The 18,541-nt window shown below is 38.5% G+C and overlaps 1 protein-coding gene across 2 annotated transcripts in view; it reads left to right on the top strand.

Annotated features, from left to right (window-relative positions):
- LOC122685281 overlaps positions 1 to 18,541 on the top strand; it is a 374,369-nt gene that overhangs the window by 265,928 nt on the left and 89,900 nt on the right. Inside the window, exon 4 of one of the 2 annotated variants that reach the window (XR_006338326.1) lies at positions 3,363 to 3,447. The exons of the other annotated variant lie outside the window; for it this stretch is intronic. The gene's annotated coding sequence lies outside the window, so the exon portion shown is untranslated. The remainder of the gene's footprint in view (positions 1 to 3,362; positions 3,448 to 18,541) is intronic. 2 annotated transcript variants of the gene reach the window in all.

Below are 18,541 nucleotides of genomic sequence, written 5' to 3'. Positions count from 1 at the left end.
GTGAGAGCTAAACCATAAAGATGGTAGAGTGACGAAGAGTTGATGCTTTCAAATTATGGTGCTCTTAAAAGCCCCTTGGACAGCAAGGAGATCACACCAGTCAATCTTAAAGGAAATCAACCCCGAATACTCATTGGAAGGATTTATGCTGAAGCGCTGATACTTCAGCCACCTGATGCGAAGAGCCGTTTCGTTAGAAAAGATCCTGATGCTGGGAAAGATTGAGGGCAAGAGGAGAAGGGGATGACAGAGGATGAGATGGTTGGATGGCATCACTGACTCACTGGACATGAATTTGAGCAAACTCTGGGAGATAGTGAAGGACAGGGAAACCCGGTGTGCTGCATTCCATGAGGTCACAAAAATTTGGACGTGACTTTGGGACTGAACAACAACAACAGTGAAAGATTTCATTTAAAATTCGATTTCTGGGAAGTTTGTCAAAAATGTCAAAAAATTTTAAGATACTTGGCCAAATAGGATCATAGGATCCTATTGGATCAAATAGGATCCTGTCACTATGAAACAATACTTAGTTATCTATTTAACCAAAGTGACAGACTTCACAGGCAAATACAGAATGGTACAGTTTTGAAATTAATTTAATTCTTTTAAAGTTGTAAAGATTGGGTTTACTTAAGTAATCAAAACCTGATAAAGATGACTTGGAACATAGTGATTATTTTGGCAGGCACAAGATCTTTGTTTTTCCTAGGCAGATTATTCAAAAGGTAAACAAAAACCGTTTGCAGTCTGTTGTTATCAAGAGCAGACTAATAGTCCAAAATAACTTTGCACCAGCTTACTTTTGATGTTAAAACTCATTTACTTAATTAAATTTATTCCCATCTTAACCAGTTCTAACCACACATGAAATTCCTTTCCCTTATTTCTGGTAGTTACAATTGCATATATTAGCATTTGTAAACAATAAAAACATCAAATTTCTTTCTAGTATAAACTAAGATACAAGCACTTATGAACTGTCTTTTATATTAGCATTCTATTTACTGGCAAACTTATAAATATTTTTTATAATTTCTTGAAACACGTGCTTTCTTACAGAAAAGTTCTCAGAATGGCATTAAATGTGTTTATTTACAATCTAAAATATCTTTAATTCCTCTGTAAAACAAAGCAAGAAATGGGTAAACTTATAGTAATTAATGTTTCAGTGTTTTATCTTATTTGGAAATAATCTGGATATTCAAGGAGTTTAACCATCACTTAACTTAGCAAAACTTCAAAGTTTTAAGTTACCAAAAATATTTGGGGAAATTATTTTAAAAATTGACCAATCAACTTTTTATCCTACTTACATCTATTTAATTTACTTATCTTTATCAATTAAGGATTAGATTCCTTATGGAAATTTCATCACACCAAATTATTTTCTTGTTGACAGATTTTGTAAAATTAACTTATTTTAATTAATAAACCTAGATAGAATAAAAGTTGTATGTTTACTTTATATTCAATATTGATTACTCTAAGATGTGTCTATTTTAATCAAACCAACAAATTTAAACTACCTTTAATATCAAATATTTCCCCAGAGCATGTGAATCTGAAAGGCATTTTGGTTATTTTCTATTAGAATTTTGAGAATTCTTATGAGTACTAAGTTTATATAAGTATTTGTTAAAGTCATTTAAGTGGAGCTCTTTTCAGTTCAGTTCATTTGCTCAGTCATGTCCGACTCTGTGACCCCCTGGACTGCAACACGCCAGGCCTCCCTGTCCATCACCAACTCTCGGAGTTTACTCAAACTCATGTCCATTTGAGTCGGTGATGCCATCCAACCATCTCATCCTCTATCATCCCCTTCTCCTCCCGCCTCAGTCTTTCCCAGCATCAAGGTCTTTTCCAATGAGTCAGCTCTTCACATCAGGTGGCCAAAGTATTGGAGTTTCAGCTTTAGCATCAGTCCTTCCAATGAATATTCAGGACTGATTTCCTTTAGGGTGGACTGGTTGGATCTGCTTGCAGTCCAGGGGACTCTCAAGAGTCTTCTCCAACACCACAATTCAAAAGCATCAATTCTTCAGCACTCAGCTTTCTTTTTAGTCCAACTCTCACATCCATACATGACCACTGGAAAAACCATAGCCTTGACTAGATGGACCTTCGTTGGCAAAGTAATGTCTCTGCTTTTTAATATTGCTATCTAGGTTGGTCATAACTTTTCTTCCAAGGAGTAAGCATCTTTTAATTTCATGGCTGCAGTCGCCATCTGCAGTGATTTCAGAGCCCCAAAAAATAAAGTCTGTCAGTGTTTCTAGTTTCTCCATCATTTACCATAAAGTGATGGGACTGGATGCCATGATCTTTGTTTTCTGAATGTTGGGCTTTAAGCCAACTTTTTCACTCTCCTCTTTCACTTTCATCAAGAGGCTCTTTAGTTCTTCTTCACTTTCGGCCATAAGGGTGGTGTCATCTGCATATCTGAGGTTATTGATATTTCTCCCGGCAATCTTGATTCTAGCTTGTGCTTCTTCCAGCCCAGCGTTTCTCATGATGTACTCTGCATATAAGTTAAATAAGCAGGGTGACAATATACAGCCTTGACGTACTCCTTTTCCTATTTGGAACCAGTATGTTGTTCCATGTCCAGTTTTAACTGTTGCTTCCTGACCTGCATACAGATTTCTCAAGAGGCAGGTCAGGTGGTCTGGTATTCCCATCTCTTTCAGAATTTTCCACAGTTTGTTGTGATCCACACAATCAAAGGCTTTGGCATAGTCAATAAAGCAGAAATAGATGTTTTCCTGGAGCTCTCTTGCTTTTCCAGTGATCCAGCAGATGTTGGCAATTTGATCTCTGGTTCCTCTGCCTTTTCTAAATCCAGCTTGAACATCTGGAAGTTCACAGTTCATGTACTGTTGAAGCCTGGCTTGGAGAATTTTGAGCATTACTTTACTAGCGCGTGAGATGCGTGCAATTGTGCAGTAGTTTGAGCATTCTTTGGCATTGCCTTTCTTTGGGATTGGAATGAAAACTGACCTTTTCTAGTCCCGTGGCCACTGCTCTTTTACAGATTAATTTTAATAATATTTTGGCAGTAGGAAATACCACATATCTGCAACATACCTATGTAGACACGTACAGACAAATGTAAACAGAGACCTTGTAGTTTCACTTTAAAATTTTGGCTGTGAGACAGGTATAATAATATAAAACTCACTAGTTATAAAATGACAGTTGGAATCATATAAGTTTTCCTGCTCAGATGGCTAACATTTTTCCTGTTAATATTTGTGGAGAAGACACTTTACATTTGTATTTGTCCTTGACCAGTAATGTTATGGAAGCTGTGGAGATGTTTGAATTTTTAAAACGTCCTCTGTCCCCTTTTCTATTAGTTTTAGAAATTGGAGATCATCTGGATCAAGGTTCCCAGAGGACATGAGATGACATATTTATGTCTCAAAGGCACAGGGAAAGAATGTAAGTCCTCCAATAATTTGAACTGTTTTTAGAGTCACATTTCTGGCTTTGTAGAGATCTGGAAGATAAGGACAGTTGCTTTTAATTCTTCAAGGAACTGGGTTGCAACTTAAATTACATTGTAAGTTGATCTGTCCATTCAGTTACAATATCATCAATGAGGAGAGAGCTTATAAAAAACTTCTATCAGACTCTGAATATCAGTTTCTAGTCTCTGATGAACTTTTGACCATAGAGGGACTTTTAAAAAAATTATTTTAACTACCCTGACAATTTTTTAACCAGGACAAACAGTAAATATTTCTGGCAGTATTGAATGACCCACTGGACTCAAGATGTATTCCCAAAGAGGGGGTAAAGGATATTTTATTTTCCTTTCCCTATCAGGTACTGTAGGGCTTCTCAGGTGGTGCAAGTAGTAAAGAATCCGCCTGCCAGTGCAGGAGACACAAGAGATGTGGGTTCAATCCCTGGGTCGGGAAGATCCCCTAGAGAAGGGAATGACTACACACTCTAGTATTCTTGCCTGGAAAAGTCCATGGACAGAGGAGCCTTAATGGGCTATAGTCCATGGGGTCACAACAAACGAGTTGGATTTAACTGAGCAATCACTCACATATCAGGTACTCTAGACAGATTTGGGAAAGCTGACCCTGGTAAGAATTTCACCATTAGCCAGCTTCTTCCAGCTTTATCAGGATCCCCTCTGCAGATTCTGAATAGGATTTAAAATGGAGTGAGTAGCTCTGATATTTACCACATTATGGAAAGGTTTTTTTAAAAAATTAATTTTAATTTTAGTTTCCCTTTGGCATTAAAATTTTAGTTGAATGGAATAATGTGGCAGTTTACGAGAAAAAAAATCCTGTAGTCTTATCAACTCTGAAGGGGGCTATATGGGGGCATCTGTAAGGCCATTAACTTGACAGACTCTTATTCATGGTCCTGTAGTCTTTGTAGAGCAGAAAACCAATTCAACCAGAGGATTACTAGAAAGAGTAGTCCAGTAAATGAGGAAGGAGGGAGTTACATCAGTCTCAGAGTTCTTTTGTCTTAGGTACCTCTTATATTGTTAATTTTTCATTAGCCTTTAACAACAAATCTTTCAATGAAGCTATTTTGGAATCTTGCAGACTTTTCAAGGCTTCTGCGTACTAATTAAAATAGGTATCCCATAAAGAAGATGTGATACATGTATGTAATGGAGTATTACTCAGCCATAAAAAAAGAATGAAATAATGCCATTTGCAGCAATATAGATAGACCTAGATTATGCTATGTGAAACAAGTCAAACAGAAAAACAAACATCATACAATATCCCTTATATATGGAATCTAGAAAATGACACAAATGAACTTATTTACAAACAGAAACCCAGACTCACAGACTTGAAAAACAAACCTATGTTTATGAAAGGGGAAATGTCAGAGTAGGTGGGGGGGATAAATTAGGAGTTTGGGATTAATATATACACACTACTATACATAAAATAGGTAACCAACGAGGGCCTACAGTATAGCTCTATATTCAATATTCAACATTCAATTTTCTATAATATTCAATTCAACTATATTCAATATTCTGTAATCACCTGAGTGGGAAAAGAATCTGAAAAGTAATGAATATATGTATATGTATAATTGAATCACTTAGCTGTACCCGTGAAACTAACACAACACTGTAAATCAACTATACTCCAATACAAAATAAAAATTAAATTAAAAGAAAATAGGTATCCCATTCAGTTAGATTTGGAAGACTTTGCTTTTAAATGCACTTTTTCAATGATTTTATCTAATGGAATATTCCTTCTGATGTCCATTATAACTCTCCTGAGAACTGACAGCAGTTTGGCAGGATCTTAGCCACAAATGAGGTGCAACCACACTTTTATCTGGCCGTATTTCAAGGCCTCTTACCCCATGGCTACCAAGCTGAACCCTTAGGACACAGTAAGATGTTGCCATTTTTGTGGACCTCTACAGCTTCTGGGATTATAGTTCTCAGACATAAAATGAGTAGGTGTGCTGGAAGGTGGCAGACTTGATTGTTTGGAAATTAAAGATTCCATGTCTTTTAACTAGCTTCTATCTACCTAAAACCAGACAGACAAACATGCACTGTAATATGTTGTCAGTAACCAAGAGAGAGTACTGCATTTTGGCCAAGAGAAGGCCCAGTACACCGTCAATTCCCATGGAACCTTGACTGGGGAAAGGATTGAACCAGCAGAACTCAACAATTGGGGACTGAGGACTGAAGGACTCCCCATGGATGGGGAGCTGTGAGCCACCACTAACAGCTCCCACATGGATTTTCAGAAAGAATCAAGGGTTGGGGATTTTCTACTCAAAAACCTGGGAATTACAACCTGAAAGCTAGAAGCTTGGCTTTGGGAAGAGTCATTTGACAGCTCAATTGGGCTCCAGGTGGAACCATCTGGCAGCTCAAAGCTGACCTGCCCTGGATTGGAAAACCAATTAGATTGGGAGTTCAATGCAAAGAGAGCAGAGCTCAGAACTGAGAACTTACCTAAGACTCTCAGAAGTGGCAAGAAAGACAGTGAGCTCAAAAAGGTGTTTGTAGGTGCCATGCCTTCATTTCTTGTTGTCCCCAAATGCTGTTACAAGTTTACTTTGGATCACATCACAGCCACTAACACTGTTAAAAAAACAAAATTCCATCCAGTACATTTTAAAGATCTATTTGGCTTAATTGAATGATTCACAAATCTTGTAGCATCCCATTCGGCAAGCAGAAAGTAGTTGTGAGGAGTTGGACAAAATGGAAGACTTTTATAGGCAGAAGAGGAGGAGGAGTGGGTTTTTCAGGCTTAGATAACCTACCTGTGGGAGACAAAGGGGTTTGTGTGACAGATTACCTCATCATTATATACCAGAAACTTCCAGACTGACTAGTTAAGATTACATTCCTGGGGGAGGTCGTCACTGCAGTTAGTTAGATATTAAGTCTTGGTTCGCCAACCTGGGGCTTAGTACAAGAGACTCCATTTGGAGCCTGTGATTTCTTTTAACAAAAAATAAGACCAAAAAAAAAAAAAAAAAAGCCAGACTGTATTGGAACCTTATGATAACAAGGAATTCCTTCATTCCACAATCTAGCAAATACAAGAATGACCCACAGGAAGAAGGAAATAAGCTGTAAAGGTTAATAGTTACTTTGACTGTAAATGAGCAGTTGATGTGTTAGAGAAAGGCGATTGCATTTTATTTTGGACCACTAATTTCTATTTGGGAAGGAGAATAAAAGAATTATATAACCCCTCCAGTTGGCAGGAAGGGTCAAGTCTGCAGAGCTTCAGGTATAAGGTGCTGGTGTCCCTTTGTGAATACTGCCAAGCACCAGGGGACGGTCTGGCATTTAGGCAGACAGCTTGAAGGCAGGGCTAGAAATATCCAGTTATTATAACAGCAGTGAATTCACTAGGGAGACAAGAAAGGGCATGTAAAAACTTTGATTAGGGTCCAATTCCTTCCGTGTCCTCAAGTACTGAAATTCTGTCTCCTATCAAGATAGTGGTGATATTGTCACAACTGACAGGGAATATTGCTATCTCTAAAACCGGCAGACTCTTATTCAGGTGTTCTGAAATTGTCCTTTAGTTCTAGTGTTCTAAGTTCAGCAACTACTTTTTCATGTTTATAGTTTTTATGTGTGTGTGTGTTAGTCACCCAGTCATGTCTGACTCTTTGTGACCCCATGGACTGTAGCCTGCCAGGCTCCTCAGTCCATGGAATTTGCCAGGCAAGAATACTGGAATGGGTTGCCATTTCCTTCACCAGGGGATCTTCCCAACCCAGGGATTGAACCTGGGTCTCCTGCATTGCAGGCAGATTATTTACTGTGTGAACCACCAGGGAAGCCCCTCTAATTGTCTGATTTCAACATTTTTGTATCTATCTTAGGGTAGTGATACTGTATTCATATTTACTCACAATGATCTTCAATTTATGTAAGCAAGTTACAGCAATCATTAGAGGATACTCTTCCCCTCCTTTCTCCCTTTAGCTTGTGCACCTCCTCAGTTTAGCTGCTCAACAAACACTTAAACAAATTGTGTGAATTTAAGTCGATCCCTGGAGGAATCTATTTTTGGTATTTTGAAAATTTTGTTACCCTTATCCCTAGTTACCATCTCATTTCTGATTCTTCTATTGAAGACATTCTTTAACGGTTATTATCAAAAGTATAAAACTTGATTATTATTAATTTAGGGGTTTAATCACATGGGAGAATTCATGTGTATTTATCATCTCTCACTCTTTCTGTCTTGTAATGCACACAGATTAAAATAATGAATAAATGCTATAAAGTCCTTGCTTATGGAATATTTCTAGTCTAGTGGGGAGATGTAAAACAAGCTCACAATTCTAACACAATTTGATGAGTGTCATGATAAGGATAAGCATTAGAATGCTGTGGTAATATGTAAGAACAAAAATAATAGTAAGCACTTAATTATAAAGATTAAATTCTTTGAAGAGTCTTAGTAAGTTTTTCATTCTGGTTATATGTAAACATAACGAGATAATTATCTTGTGCAATTTGCATAGTATAGTGTGTGTGCTTAGTCACTTCAGGGATCGATTCTGCTATCCCATATACTGTACCCACCAGGTTCCTCCATCCATGGGATTTTCCTGGCAAGAATACTGGAGTGGGTTGCCGTTTCCTTCTCCAGGAATCTTCCCAACCCTGGAATTGAACCTACATCTCCTCTATTTCCTACATTGCAGGTAGATTCTTTACCTCTGAGTCACCAGGGATCAAATCATAATTGCATAATTTCATGTGTCTAAAGAAGAGGGCTGCACTTTGTAAATAAATGTAAAATAAGCTTTAATATATTACTTACAAATGACATAGAAATGTATAAATGACCATGCTGATTGTTAATTTTTTTTCAATTTGATATAATGATATTCATGATCATTATAAAAGAGCAAGAAATACTTGCAGAGGGGAAAATGCTTCTTTGGCAGTTTGAAGAGTGAACATTTTTGAAGAGCAGATTGTCTGAGATCATGTTTTATCAGAATGCTTTAACCCTTGAATATCTTCTACAAATACTGAGAAATTTTTTGTACCTAAGCAAGTCAAGCATTATTTTTTAACCATGGTTGCTTTAAAACACTGATGTATATTTCTTCTTTTACCTATTATTGATAGATAAGGGTGACCTCACTTTTTACAGGTAGTGAAATTGTTCCATCTTGCAAAGCATTTTTAAAAATTGTTTGCAACAAGTATGCATTTGGTGTCGGTGGCTAGTTGTGTTCATGTAGACTTGTATCCCCAACTGGGCCCAAGTAGTCAGGCAGCTGAGTTGCAGTGAGTGACTGTGGATTCTTTGTTTACCAGAAGCTTTAGCCTTACAGCTAAATTGACAAGACACTTAGAAGCATTAGCTGTAGCAATTAAGGAAAGAAAAAATTGTGAACCATTTATCTGAGGGCTGTTAGATCATAATTTTGAGTGACATAATAATCACCTTAAACACATTAATGGTTGCACAATTTGGGGATGAGCAGATATTCATGGTGTAAAGTGTGACTTTAACTTTTTAAATATTGAATTCTAAATATTTGTTAAATTCTCTGCAATGATAATGATAAGGAAAATAAAATAGGTGAAAAATCACTCTGCCTCTGGAGATGTTCAAAGATGCTCAGCTGTTCAGAGGCAATGAGAACTGAACACTTCACAGCAAATACAGCTATGAGATATGGTAACATTACTTTTCTCCAGGAAATGATAGCACCCAAGAAGATCATAAGCTCCCTGAAGCAGAGACTTGACCCCATGTCACTGCTGACACTTAAAGGGACGCATCAAAGTCTGCCTGTTCCCATGACTCATGGGAGTCCTGACTTAGACTGTGGGATCATGGAGTTGCCAATTTCAGGACATGTGTGAGAAATTCCCAGATGCATAGCACTGGCCTGTGTCAACATAACTAGTTAAGTGTGATAAAGAAATTTTGGCTTTGGGTTCTGGCTTCCCACTATCATAAATTAAGATGTTATTTCTCCTTTTCAGAAACTGGAGATTCTTTTTTTCTCTTAAAAGATCTGAAATTGAGCTGTAGTGAGAAACCAATCCAAGGATTTACTTTAAGAAGAGGCTTTTTGTTAAAGTTTCATATGAAAAATAAAAGATGATTCTAGGATGATTCCAGTAGCCCCAGTTACCTAGTAATTGGACATCACTATCTTACAAGCTCTTACATAGATTTAGTTCCCCAAACTTTAAACTGTGATGGTATGGGTTGTTAGAAAGAAAATTAATCCTAGGGTTCAACAGTAGAAAAGAGGGAGAGGAAAGGAATAAAATGTATATGTGGGCTCTGAGTTTACCTTTGCTGTCAACACAGCACTGCAAAAGACAGGGACCCTTTGAAAGAAGAAAGAGGGTGGAGAGGAAGAAAGGAAAGGAACAGAAATGGGGAGAGAAGTATATCTAAGTTAAGTAGCCCATCATTTGGGGGAGATCTTTAAAAAGCTTTTATCAAAAAACATGTTTTGGGGACTTCCTTGGTGATCCAGTGGTTAAGACTCCCCCTTCTAGTGTAGGAGGTACAGTTGCTATCTCTGGTTGGGGAGCTAAGATCCTACATGCCTAATGGCCAAAAAGCCAAAACATAAACAGAAGCAATATTGTAACAAATTCAATAAAGATTTTAAAAATGGTCCACATAAAAAAAAAATCTTTAGAAAACAAACAAACAAACATGTTTTAGGAATGGTGATAGTAGTTTAGTTGCTAAGTCATGTCTGACTCTTTGCAACCCTATGGACCATAGCCTGCCAGGCTCCTTTGTCCTTGGAATTGTCCAGACAAGAATTCTGGAGTGGGTTGCCATTTCCTTCTCCAGGGGATCTTCCTTACCCAAGGATTGAACATGCGTCTGTCTCTTGCATCTCCTGCATTGCAGGCAAATTCTTTACTGCTAAGCCACCAGGAAAGCCTATTTTAGGAGTAGCATGAACATAAATAAGAAAGAGGTGTTTGATTATCAGTACCTGGTTAGGAATTCTCTGCTCTTCCAGACTAAAAAGGTATAAAATGACTGGGATCAAAGCAAATAATTGAGGCTTGTCTGTGGCTGGTAATGACAGGCTTGCTTTCATGATTTTGCTTTTGAGAATATGAAGGTAGAAAACTTTGGCATTCTGCATCATTTGTGGTGTTAATCTGTGTGTCAAGGACAAGGTTATTTTCATGTGTATAAACAAGATGACGAGTTGCAACGTTGGTCTTGAATATTTTATTTTTTCCTGATTAATATATCTTTCTGTGCCAATTTTTTGGTTTGTTTTTACACAGTTTTGTATAGCAACCCTCCTATAAACTAGTTCATATATATAAATATTTTAGGAAAAATGAGTCAAATACTAATTACCTAAAAATGTACCTGTAATATACATGTAGCAACATGACTTGGCTGAGCTTTTGCAATTAAATTTTTTAAATCTTTCTACATACTGATTATAATGTAATTTTGATATTAAAATATTTAAATATAGTATTGCATCATATTTTAAATCGACTTTCTTACATGACATATTTGATTTTAAAATTGTCTTCCAGAGGTTATATTTGGACAAATGAAACTTTCCCCCAACTTTGAAATCTAGCAGGCAAAGGCATTTATTTAACATAAATTTATAAAGATGGTCTAGAAGTAAAAATGCACATGAGAAAACTAATATGTAAGAGTTCATTAAAAATGGTCAGATATATTAATATGAGTTCAGATTGTATAATCACAGAGGAGCAGATGACAGAAAAATAACAGAAATAGTTTAGGCACAGACCAGCATAAATCAAGCATAGAATTGACTTTACTTAGAACCTAATGTTAGTAGAAAGCTGACTCTTAAAATAGAGGCTTAAGTTTCTTGTGAAGAGGCTGACAGTAGCCTGAGAGATAAAAGTCATTGAGGGAATAGATTCACAAAAGAAACATGAAATAAGAATGCAAAGCCACATTTACTATTGTAGCTGTTTAATGCAAATACATGTAAAAAATATATTAATAAGAAAGTTGATATGACTCAACTAATACATGCCACTAATGGAAAATAAGACATTGATTATAGTTCATAATAGAGTTGTTTTCACTTTTTTAAGGGACTAAGTGTCATGCTAACTTTAAGTCATTTTATTATTGAATGCATACCTTATTCAAGTTACTTGCTAAATAGGATTCAAAGACCCTAATATGCCTACCCTCAGGCTTCCCATATGATCCTAGAGCAGTGAAGATGAATTTATAAAGCCTTTCACTTATCCATCCATTATTCCATACTTATAGAATCCTGAGTAGTATGAGGATGCAGCATTGAATCAAATACATATTATGTAAGAAGTGTATGGATCATGGATCACAGGCCTTTGTGGGGGTGAAGGTAGAGGTCAGCCCCTGAAACTACATGGAATCAAAATTGGAAAGGAAAGTAGATCAAAGAAGTTTTAGGCAGCAAAAGATATGTCCACTACAGATAGTGACTTATCTGTTGATTTGCAGTTTAGTCACTGGCTTGCCTTTTCTACAATGGATTTTAACCCAAGAGTAGCAGTTTGAATTGCCTTCAGGTACAACTCACAAAACTTAGCTTAAATAATGAGTAAGCCTTTTACTTAATATTAATGCTAAGTTTTCACAGAGAGTCAAAGTTCTTTGAGTTATTGGTTTAAAGACATCATTAAGGAACCAAGTGCTTTCATTTCTCTGCCCTGCTGTCTTGATGAGGTTTTCTCGCTCACGCAAGATGGCTGCAACAATTTCAGTCTTACACCAAGACTAATGTCCAGAGGCAGAAAAGAGACCATCTCTTTCTATGCCTCTCTCAGGCGCAAAGGCACAGTTCCTAGGATATACACCTCTCACCCACATAGAGGTGTGTATCTAGATAGAAATTTTCTATCACATCTCATGAACCAGAATTTGTTTCACACCCATTCCTAAGCCAATCTCTGACCTGGATTAGGATACTCATCAAAAATGGAATGACTGGACTTCCCTGGTGGTCCAGTGGTTAAGAGTCCACCTGCCAATGAAGGGGACATGGGTTTGATCCCTGGTCCAGGAAATCCACATGCCGTGGGGCAACTAAGCCCATGCACCACAACTACTGTGCCAGAACTCTAGAGTCTGCACAGACCACAACTGCTGAAGCCCACACACACTAGAGCCCGTGCTCTGCCACAAGAGAAACCACCACAGTGAGAAACTCACACACCACCACTAGAGAGTAGCCCCCACAGCTAGAGAAAGCTCCCATGCAGCAACAAAGGCACAGCATGGCCAAAAATAAATACATTACTTTTAAAAACAAAGTTAAAAATAAATAAATAAAATTTTAAAACAGAATGACAACTAGGAACAGAACTCCAGTGTTTACCACTTAATTTGATTAAGTAAATATAGCAAATAAAATGGAAGAATGATTCTCAGAGACTATGCTTAGAATCTTGCTCTAGAAATTGAAGTTCTTTTGAGTGTGAAAAATAGATAAAACAGTCTCTGCCCATCCAAGTACTGTAGTGACATGCCTTACAGAATGTGTAATTATGCCATTTATGAGTTGATAAGACTGTCTTCCTAGCACTCCCTGAACTATGTGCCACCCAGCAGACAGTCTATGCCACTTATCTAAAGAATAGTCTGACATTAAGTAGTGATTATTCACACTAGGGAGAATGGCTATCCCTACATAACAGAGACTCTCTTAGCTTACTTCCTTATTTGGAAAAATTAAAACATGTCCAAAATGTATAGCAGACATCTCAAAATGGCATTGTAGTAGCTAATATGTATTTGGGAGGTAAAGGGAACCAGCGCCCCGTCCTCTCCAGAGAAGCAGACCTCATGTGAGAGCAAATTGCTTGGGGGTCACACAGCTCCATTTATCCTCCGTGAAAATTAGGATTAGTGGACTTTCCATTAACTCTCCCGACAACAGCTTCTAATTTCCCCCGTGAATCTGCCCGCCTCCAGTGGCTCACGTGCTATTTATCTTCATCTGCATGTGTACCACATTTCTGAATTCATGAATTACAATTATTTTACTTGAATGGAAACAAATTCTAGGGAGAGTTAAATTCCTAAAACCAACACAGGTCCTCTTTTCTTCCTCTTTTTACATTCAAAAAACTTTTCTTTATTTTACCAGGGCTGGGGGCAAATAGAAATTGATCTACTCAGTTATTTCATTATTTTGGCTCCCTAATTTCTTCCTGTAACATATTTTCGTATATAGGGTGAAATTCAACACTTTGAGTTTAATTGGTTTCACACTTGCATCTCTTAAATTCTTGAGATGTAAATATCTTCACACAAACGCATTGGAGATTTAATACATATGGAAATAATCTTCACCTCATTTTAATAAGCACTTATCCCCAGCTAACTGCTAGATACTGGCCATATATAAAGTAGATTACTGATGAGAACTGACTATATAGCACAGGGAACTCTGGTCAGTACTCTTTGTTGACCTAAATGGGAAGGAAATCCAAGGAAGGGGGGATAAATGTATCCGTGTGGCTGATTCACTTTGCTGCAGTGAATACAGCAGAAACTAACACAACATCATAAAGAAACCATACTTCACTCAAAACTAAAAATAAGGACAGTTTCCGGTACTTAAAAATCTTTACCATCTAGAGACAGAAGTCATTATGGTACAGAGGAGTGCCATCTCTACTGTGCTGGCAAGATGGTAGCTATGGCAGCAAGAAGCACAGGATGGAGATGGCAGAGAGAAAGGACCAATGCAGTCAGTGAATGCTGCCTTAGTCCTCTCTGGCTGCTGAAATTTATTTCTCACAGTCCTGGAGACTGTAGCCATTTTTTTTTTTTTTTTGCCTGTTTATCTCAAAACCCAGGAAGGCGGTCTGTAGAAGGTAGAATGAACAGGAAACCTTGAGAAGAATAAAGTGAGAGACGACTTGTTGCTGGAAAGACTAAGATCCAGAGGCGGTTCCATTCTTTCGTGAGACTATGCTGTTGCTTCTTGCCCTTGAGTCTTTTTTTTTTTTTAATATTTGTTTATTTATTTGACTGCACTAGATCTTTGTTTGGGCACATGGGATCTTCAGTCTTCATTGTGGCATGTGGAATCTCTTTAGTTGCAGCATGTGGGATCTAGTTCCCTGACCAGAGGTAGCAACAGGGCCCCCTGCATTGGGAGCAGAGAGTCTCTGCCACTGGACTAAGCCACCAGGAAAATCCCGCCCTTGAGTCTTTAAAACACACACCCCTACCTATGTTTTTCTTAAGCTCACAGGAGTAAGTTTCTGCCTCTTGTAACTCAACAATCCTTAACCTCTACCTGTGTCTAGAACTGGCTCTGAAGGGGCCCTCAAATCCTAAAACTTTTAGCCATCCACCTACCTTCCTCCTTTTCTGGAATGTAGACCCTCCCTGCCACATCCCCTCCTTACCTTCATACGGAAATGTTAATTCACTTGGAAGAACAGCCTACCTGACTCAGAAGCAAGAACTGTGCAGACAGATAAAGGTCTCCATGGGCTTCCCTGGTGGCTGGATGGTAAAGAATCCACCGGCAATCAGGAGACCCACGTTTGATCCCTGGGTTGGGAAGATCCCCATGCCTGCCCACTCTGGTATTCTTGTCTGGAGAACTCCATGGACAGAAGAGCCTGGTGGGGACAGTCTATGGGTTCACAAAGAGTCGGACACAATTGAGCAACTAGCACTAGAAGTCTCCATAGGAGAGTTGAACATATTATATTTGTATTACAATTATCATGTGTATCCTATTATTTCTTCCCAGGAAAACAATCTTCCTTATTGCTAAAATGAGAAATGACTTTGAAGGCGTAAACCAATGACTTTAGAGTGAATTATTGTCCTACTTTATACCTTCCTCAAATGAAACTTGCAAGATTAATTGCAACCTTGAATATGACTGTATTGAAGCGTATTCGCTTAGCTTTGGCCTTCTAGAAATATGACATGAGTCATGTCCTACAAGCTTAAACCTAAAAGGAAAGATGGTGGAGTGGTAAATATATGCCATCTAGAAGATAAGTAATTTATAAAGAAACTTGTGCCTGGTTATTAGGGCTTCTCTCCTGCGACAAGAACATTTGGACCATGTGAAGGACAAATTGAGTACACTCTGACAGAGCTGACTATCTGCTGTCTCTGAACTGCAGTAGGTGGTTAAAGTAAATTATGGTTAAAATCTATCTGACAAAACTGCATTTTATGCTGAAGAATCAACATGATTAAACTGTCATCCTGGGGAGAAGTGTTCAGGTCCAAAATATCTCTTAATTTGTAGCATACCGTCCACTTTCAGATTCCTTTTTCTCTTCTCGAACATTCTTTGCTCAATTTCCGAGTCCAAGGTAAAATTTGATTCACTGGGAACTGGTTCCTGGAGGGAGTCCAGCCTGAGTCAGGCTGTATCCAATCGAGCAGCTCTTTTACTTGCTGTCTGTACCACCCCACTTCCTCAGTTCAGTCCTCAAATAGGTGAATCTGTTGCCAATCCCTGTGGAGTTTGGAACTGGAATAAGCAGCAGGAAGGCAAGACATGTTGGTTGACCTCTTAGGGGTTCTCCTTCTCTCCTGACCTATCAGCCACTGGAGCAATTAAGCGGGGTAAACTTGGAGAGCTATGACTGCTCTAGGAAGCATCTGATTGGTTCCAAGACCCACGCTAGGCTTGGAACCTCAGTTCTGTGTCTATTCCAGTGATAACTCTGTGCTCTGACTCAATCTACCTCACCCCATCCCAAGATACGAACAAAAGTACATAAGCCTCGAGAGAACAAGTGATGGTAAACTTCATGTTCATTCCCTCCTCTATTTCCAAGAATTAGCACTTAGTGGCATTTGGTGGTGTTTGCTAGATGGACAAATGACCTTCCTAAAGCCTCTTATGTTTGTGCTCATCTTGAGTTTCTCTGATGGTTCCTGACAACGGCTTCCTTTCTCATCCTCTCTCGGCATTCTGAACTTGATCGGCCCCACATGTATTCTAGCTCCATGCAGCCCCACGTCCTCAACAACTCTCTCCGTTTCCTGAGCTGAGCGGTTCCTGCTGTAGCTTGGCGCCTCGCTGAATCCCAGCCAAGCTACGGGAGATCCCCACAGCAGATTTCTAAAGAGCTTTGGGATTACAAGCAGTTTAGTTGAGGGATAATTTATTACTCTGTTTTAAGATAAAATTAGATCAGCCTTGGGCTCAGGGATGGAGAATATGAACAGATGGTTATTCTATTCTGTCCTGTTTCTTGCTGTTCTTCCATCCTGAGCAGACTGATGTAGTAATCAAGAACAGAAACCAACCATGTGATGGGAAAGCATACAAAAGAACTTAATCTAAGCCCTTCTACTGAAAAGCATATATTTTTGGAAAAACTATAATAGGAGTTAACATGTACTGAGGTCTTACTGTTATCAAGCAAAATGCTAAAAACTTGACTGCAATATTCTCTTTTATAATTAGGACAACAGTAATGAGGTATTGTTATCATTCCTCAGTTTTATAAGTTTGGAAGCTGAGACTCAGAGATTAAGTAACTTACCCAAAACCGGAGCAGCTACCTTGCACAACTCCATGAGTGGACTGCCACTGAATTCTAAGTGAGTGGCTCTCCACTGCACTCCTCCAGGGGCTCCTATTCATCTAGGCTCTAATCTGGATGTGTTCTCGGAGTAGAACAAGGCAGCTGCGTGGTTCACAGCAGACAGGAGCGATGCTAGAGCTTGAACCCCAGTCAGCCTGATTTTAAAACACAAACTCATCACCACTAAGCTCCACTGAGATAAACATTTGAGTTTTAGACATATGATCTGCCCTTTTTTCAAGCGATTAGAGGGACAAAGGGGGACGTATTCTGTTACAGTTGCAGGTGTTAGCCATTTTCCTGTGCAACACTTAACACAAAGGATCCCAGGTCTTTTGAAGCAGAGCCATTTCAGGCTTGATGATGCAGTGGTGGAGATATGTATCTAACCACATCAGAGGCCAGAGGAGATCAGTGGATACACCCCCAAAATGGTTCATAAGTGATTTGGGCTTATATTTGTTTAGGATAGACTAGGATGACAACTTCCCCCCTGTTGCGAAAACAATGACAATCATTTTCTCTATCCATTAGGCATTTTTGAAAGCCAGGGTTTATAATGGAAATTCAGAAGGAATTTAAAAGCAAAACAAGAAAATGGTTTAGTAAACTATGAAGAGGCTTCCCCCCATTGGCTCACTGGGTAGAGAATCTGCCTGCAATGCAGGAGACACAGGAGACGCAGGTTCGATTCCTGGGTGAGAAAGATCCCCTGGAGGAAGAAATGGCAACCCATTCCAGTATTCTTGCCTAGAGAATCCCGTGGACAGAGGAGCCTGTGGGCTGCTGTCCATAGGGTCGCACAGAGTTGGACACGACTGAAGCGACTTAGCATGCATGCATGCATTGGAGAAGGAAATGGCAGCCCACTCCAGTGCTCTTGCCTGGAGAATCCCAGGGACGGAGGAGCCTAGTGGGCTGCCGTCTATGGGGTCGCACAGAGTCGGACACGACTGAAGCGACTTAGCAGCAGCAGCAACCATGTAAAATATGTATGTATGAAAAAACATAAAGGAATACATACAAACAAAAATGATAACCATTGTTATTAACATATTTGGGTTTTGGCATTATCGTATGTGATTCATTTTGTTGTTTCTACTTTCCATTGGTTCTGTCATGTTTACAATTTTTAGCAAGAAAAGCAAAACTAATTTTAAACTGTATTTTCCATATGAGAGAAATATAATTTAAACATTTGTTTAGCAGCCCAATTTTTCTCCAAAAACAAGAAAAAAAATCCAGTCAGAATTGTTCATTACACAGACTTATCCCACACTCCTGCCATTTAAAATGATCTAGGTGAGCATAATAGCCAGTTCTTCTAAAGATCACTGCCTTTATAAGCATGTTGTAAACCACAGATTATCATAATTTATGAAATGTAGTAGAAGTGAGCCTATTGTTGCCATTCAAAGCATCTGTGAGGGGAAATACTGGTAATTAGCTTGCATACAATTT

Source organism: Cervus elaphus, chromosome 28 (genome assembly GCF_910594005.1).
Source record: "Cervus elaphus chromosome 28, mCerEla1.1, whole genome shotgun sequence".
NCBI lineage: Eukaryota > Metazoa > Chordata > Mammalia > Artiodactyla > Cervidae > Cervus > Cervus elaphus.
This window is presented reverse-complemented; position numbering and strand designations above follow the sequence as displayed.